General features: G+C 39.0%; 1 pseudogene; it reads left to right on the top strand.

Moving 5' to 3' along the window:
- Positions 1–5,292: 5,292 nt before the first annotated feature.
- On the top strand, positions 5,293–5,937 carry LOC121991076 (annotated as a pseudogene).
- The last annotated feature ends 362 nt before the right edge of the window (positions 5,938–6,299 follow it).

The following is a 6,299-nucleotide window of genomic DNA, read 5'->3' as shown; positions in this document are numbered from 1 at the left end:
GTGGATTTCGAGTCAGTGTAGTATTGTGATTACTATTATTAACTGCGTGGTTGTGACAGCCAGAGGCTGAATATCTATATAAACTGCGTGGTGATTGTTTTTATTTATTGTTATTATTCCAGTCGCCTGTGGCTGAGGTATATGGGTTATGTAGAAGTTTCAGATTGTCCACCGTACAGGGGAGATGCTGCCGAAATTTCTTCGGACAGGGACTCTTCTGGGGCGTGACATGTGATCTTGGCAAAGAGTATAAGTCCAAGCATGTGGTCTTGGCAAGGTAAGTCCTAGTATGACTTGGCAAGGAGAACTCGATAACTAGGATGAGGCCGAAGGAAACTCTTGAAGGCAAGGCGTGAAAGATGAGGAGATATCCGAGGGACGCAAGGCTGATGGAGGAGGCTAGAAGGCTAGTTCGAGGTTAGTCGAGTGTGGTGGTATAATCCGACAACTAGGATGAGGTCGAAGGAAGCTCCTGAAGGCAAGGCGTGAAGGATGGGAGATATCCGAGGGACGCAAGGCTGATGGAGAAGGCTAGAAGGCTAGTTCAAGGTTGGTCAGGTGTGGCCAAAATGCTAGGCATAGAGACCCAACAGGTCACGGTTGACCAGGAGTTGGGTTGGAGACTTTGGACTTGAGTTTGAGTCAAGTTCAGGCTGTTCAATCAATCGGGCGATCGATTGAACCACGGTCCAATCGATCAGTTGATCGATTGGTGTGTGCTGCGATTGTGGGAAGGCCCAATCGATCGGTCGATCGATTGGGATGTGAAATCGCGAGCACAGAGGCTTTCCCAATCGATCGGGCAATTGATTGGGAGCTGCCAATCGATTAGTCGATCGATTGGGCAGTAGAAGCTCTCGCGCAGACGCGAGAGCACAGAAAGGCTCTGAATCGATCGGGCAATCGATTCAGGCAGTCTCAATCGATCGGTCGATTGATTGGGAAGTGACCGTTGCGCAGGAGACGAGCGATGGACAGCTGGGATGGAGCGGTGCTGACGTGACAATCGATTGAGGTTGATTTGGATCGATTGGGAGCACTGCATAAAGCCTGGATGGAGCGTTTTCTCCGTAGATCTTTTGCGATTTCTTTCCTGCAAGCTTACAGCGACTTACAGCGATTTCTCCAGAACTTCTCTGCTAGTTCTTGAAGGTTGTTGGGGTGCATTCCCAAGGTTCAAGAGGCAACAACAATCAACAAGTAAGCAAGAATAAAGGTGTATTTTAGTTGTATTTTTGTATCTTCTTCTTGTGTGAGTGTTGTAGTGTTGTGTGTGTTTGTACGAGGCTTCTCCGCCTCCGGCTGCGACCGAGAAGGAGTTGTTTACTAGTGGAGAGTACTCGAGTGTGTGGATCCTTGGATTAGTCACCTCTACTTGATGTGGATACCAAGTAAATCCGAGTGTTAGCGTTGTGGCTGTCTTTGTCTTTGTATTCCGCTGCACATCATCAAGACGCAACCGACGAACACGCGACGAGCCGCTATTCACCCCCCTCTAGCGGGCACAAAGGTCCCAACAGTATTTGCTATAGCTTTATATTCCGCTTAAGTGCTTGAACGAGATAGCGTAGGTTACTTTTTCGAATTCCATAAGATAAGATTTCGTCAAGAAATATTGCATATCCACTAGTAGAGCGTCTATCTTCAGAAGAACTTGCTCAATCCGCATCACTATATGCATGTAAATCTTGAGACGATTGGCGATATAAAAGAAGACTATGTAGAATAGTACCTTTGAGATAGGGAAGTATTCTTTTTACATTATCCCAATTTTGTTCAGTTGGAGCATACATGAATTGACAAGCACGATTTACCGCAAAAGTAATATCAGGGCGTGTGATAGTGACATAATGTAAGACCCCAACAATACTTTGATAAATCTGTGGATCAGATAGAGCAGGAGAGGATGAAGTTGGAGAGTTATTTATAGCAATTGGTGTAGAGACCGGACGTGCTCCATCCATTTTAGCTCTTTGAAGAAGTCTAGTAATGTATTTGCTCTGAGAGAGAAGATAGCCATCTTCATGTGGAATAAGGTCAATACCAAGAAAAAAAATAAGCAATACCCAAATCTCGAGTAGGAAATTCTTGATTGAGAAGATGTAATAAAGTTGTGATACCCTTGTGATCATTGCTGGTTATCATAATGTCATCCACATAAATAAGAAAAAATATCATATTTCCATCATTATATTTGTGAAATAGAGACGAGTCAATCTTTGATCCACAAAATCCTTGAGCTTGTAACCAATTAGATAGTCGATGAAATCATGCACGAGGAGCTTGTTGAAGACCATATAAGGATTTCTTGAGTTGACAAACATGAAATGGAAATTGTGGATGAATGAACCCAGGTGGTTGCTCCATAAATACAGTTTCCTCAAGATGACCATGGAGAAATACATTTGAAATATCCAATTGTCGTACAAGCCAATTAGAACTAACAGCTATTGATAATAATAGTCTGACATATGTAATTTTGATGACTGGGTTAAAAGTGTCATTAAAGTCAATACCTGGTTGTTGACTAAATCCTTTAGCTACAAGTCGAGCTTTATATCTTTCAAGAGAATGATCAGCTCGATGCTTAAGACGGAATACCCATTTGGAGCCCACAACATTCATTGAGGGAGTGCGCGGAACTAGAGTCCATGTTCCATTGCGAAGAAGTGCATCAAATTCTGTAGCCATTGCACTACGCCAGTTTGGATCCTTGTTTGCTTGTGTAAAACATGTTGGTTCAATAGAGTTTGAAGAGACCACTAGAGCTCGTGGAAGGGGATATCAACTTGCATTTGGTGGGCAACGCTCATAAATATTACTAATGGGAAGCATGCGACGAGGAGCATTATCATCTGAATCACATGTTGATGACGATGAGGAAGTAGGCTGAAATGGTGATGTAGATGACGGACTTGCATTATCCGAGGAACCAGAGAGCATATTATCTTCGATCGACGAGACTTCTAAGATTGGAGCAGCAACCTGAGGTGATTCTGATGGTATAGGAGAGTTATTAGAGAGCTCCGGAGCAGAACCTAGAATGCCATCACTTCTGATAATATTAGGTGGCATTAAGAAGGTACCACTTGTATCTGGAGGAGAGATTGAAGAAGCTACCTAAAAAGGGAATAGAGACTCATCAAAAGTAACATATCGCGAAATATAAATTCGTCTTGTTGTTATATGCAAGCAACGATAACCATGGTGCATATTGCTATAACCAAGAAAAACACATTGTAGTGAACGAGAGTCAAGTTTGTGTTTAGCATAGGGGTGTAACCATGGATAACATGCGCAACCAAAAATTCGAAAGAAAGTATAATCAGAGATTTGATTATAAAGTTTTTAAAAAGGACATTTATGATTAAGCAATGGAGTAGGAAGTCGATTTATGAGATATACTGCAGTGCTAACAGCTTCATCCCAAAATTTGTGCGGAACTGATGCATGATGAAGAAGAGTTAAGGCAGTTTCAACTATATGTCTATGTTTTCTCTCAGCAGAGCCATTTTGTTCCGGAGTATGAGGATAAGAATTTCGATGAACAATTCCACAAGAGACAAAATGACGATGGAGAGCTTGATATTCGCCTTCCCAATCAGAATGAAAAGAGAGCATTTTACGATTAAAAGATCGTTCAACTTGAATTTGAAAATTACAGAATATATCAAATAAATCAGATTTCCTTCTCATAGGATAGAGCCAAGTATATTTACTAAAATGATCAATGAATGTAACATAATATTGGAAACCTTGATTAGACAAAATAGGTGCAGGGCCCCAAGCATCAGAATGGATTATTTCAAGTGGAAAATTAGAAACATGATCAGATGAAGAGAAAGGTAGCTTATGACTTTTAGATTCCATACAGGCCCTACATGAATGAGATGGAGAGGAGGTAATAGAAGTAGGTAAACCATACCTATTGATGATTGACTGAACAATACGAAGGGAAGGATGACCAAGTCAAGCTGGTTTATTTATGCGTTCACCAACAAAAGCTTTGATTGAAGAACTCTAAAGACAATAGAGGCCATTTTTGATTCTCCCATAAAACACAATAGCATTTGTTCCTCTATCCTTTATAAGATAATAATCATGATGAAATTCAAAAATGACATTATTATCAAGATAAAATTGGCGTGTAGAAAGTAAATTTTTAGTGATAGATGGAACATGAAAGACATTGCGCATGTGAAAAGTTTGATTAGATAAATGAACATATGTGTTTCCAAGATTAGCAATTTGCAAACTTGAACTATTGCCTACTTGGACCGTATCTGAGCCATAATATGGCATTACGTCTGTAAGGATATTATAATCTGATGTGACATGATGAGTTGCTCCAGTGTCAATATATCAATCAGTAGATGAAAACTCTGGGGCTTTACCACAAGTAGGCACAGACGAAAGAACTTTAAGACATACTTTTGAAATAGATGGTTGTCTTGAGGTTGTAGGACCACCAATGAAATTTGAATCAAACGAACTAGGATATTGAATACCAAAATGTCCAATTCCAAGACAAATTTGACATTTTACCCTAAACCAATCAAATCTTTTAGGGCATATATTTCCAGTATGACAAACGATGTGACAAATCTGACATCAGTCCGAACTTTGCTTTTGACCTCTTTGATGTCATCAAGTATTTGACATCTAAAGTAAAAAATAACTTGTCCGGTGGTAGTGGAGAAAAAAATCACAGAGACGAAAAAAAATAGAGATTAAGGAAGAGGAAAGAGAAGCAAAGGGGTTGGCAGCGGAAGAAAATAAGTATTTTTCGTTTGTTCTGAAAAATAGAGAAGAATAAGAATATTAAAACACGTAGGAGAAAAGAAGAGGCTTGAGGGAAAAATTTAAAATTCGCTGTTTATACGATCTCCGCCTCAAGAAATTGAGGGAAGATACAAAAAAAAAGAAAAGAGAGAGAGATTGCTCTGATACCATGTAAGAAGAAGAATAGGGAGAGAGCAAGAAATAATATGAGAGCAATAAAATCTATTGTTGATTGATATTTGTCCTAAGGACAATACAATATATAATGTTTAAAAAATAATTGGTCAATTGACTAATTAATAAAAAACAGAATTATTCTAAGAATAATTCTGAGAATAATTATAATAGAATTATTAGAATAATCCAAATACTAATATTATTTGATTTGGTAATTTGATCAGGTCAATTTTGATAATTCTGTTTTATCTCTTTTAAGAAGCAGGCTCTTTAGTGGTTGAATCAAATGTTCTTGGAAGAGAAGAGGAAAAGGATATGCTGGTTAAATGGCTCATGTCAGAGGATGATACATCAGTGAATAAAGTTTCTGTAATTGGGATGGGGGGACTGGGTAAAACAACACTGGCTCAGCTTATCTATAATGATCAAAGAGTGAAAAGCTATTTTGATTTAACAGGATGGGTCTGTGTATCTGAAAATTTTCATGTTGTTAGTTTGACAGAGAAGATCCTGCAATCATTTGCCAAAGTGAAAGTTCATGAAGAACTAGATGAGCTCCAACATGTACTACGAGAAAAACTGCAGGGGAAAAAGTTTTTACTAATATTAGATGATGTTTGGAATGAAGAATTCACTCTCTGGGATGAATTAAGAAAGCCCTTAGTATCAGCTTAAGTGAGTAAAGTTATAGTGACCACTAGAAATCATCTGAGTTGCTGAAATTATGGGGACAAGAAGTCCTCTTGACTTGAGTTGCTTATCATTTGATGTATGCTGGCAATTGTTCAAGAGAGTCACTTTGGAAGGTGCATATAAGAGACTACAACCACATCTTTAAGAGCTTGGTAGGAAGATAGTAGACAAGTGCAAAGGCTTACCTTTGGCTGTGAAAGTGCTAGGAGGTGCTCTCAGAAACAACGAAGATATAGATTCATGGGAGAAGATACTAGAATGAGATGTGTGAATTAGAAGAAACAAATAATGGAGTTTTATCAGCACTTAAAATATCATATGATTGCATGCCGATACAACTTAAAAGCTGCTTCCAATACCTGTCCATATTTCCCAAAGACACAAGTTTAGATTCAGAAGAAATAGTCCGATTATGGATGTCACAAGGTCTTCTTCCTCTTGATGGAGATATGAGAGCTGAGGACATAGGCAGAAATTACATAAAAAGATTGGTTGAGAGGTCAATGTTAAATTCTGTAGAGATCAATGTAGACTCCTCTTTTGTGATGCATGATCTTGTTCACGACCTTGCACAATATATAACTCAAGATGAATGCCACTGTGTGATGGATAACAAATTCGATGCAAAGAAATTACAAAAGGTTCGA

The sequence above is a fragment of the Zingiber officinale genome, chromosome 6B (assembly GCF_018446385.1).
Source record: "Zingiber officinale cultivar Zhangliang chromosome 6B, Zo_v1.1, whole genome shotgun sequence".
Lineage (NCBI taxonomy): Eukaryota > Viridiplantae > Streptophyta > Magnoliopsida > Zingiberales > Zingiberaceae > Zingiber > Zingiber officinale.
This window is presented reverse-complemented; position numbering and strand designations above follow the sequence as displayed.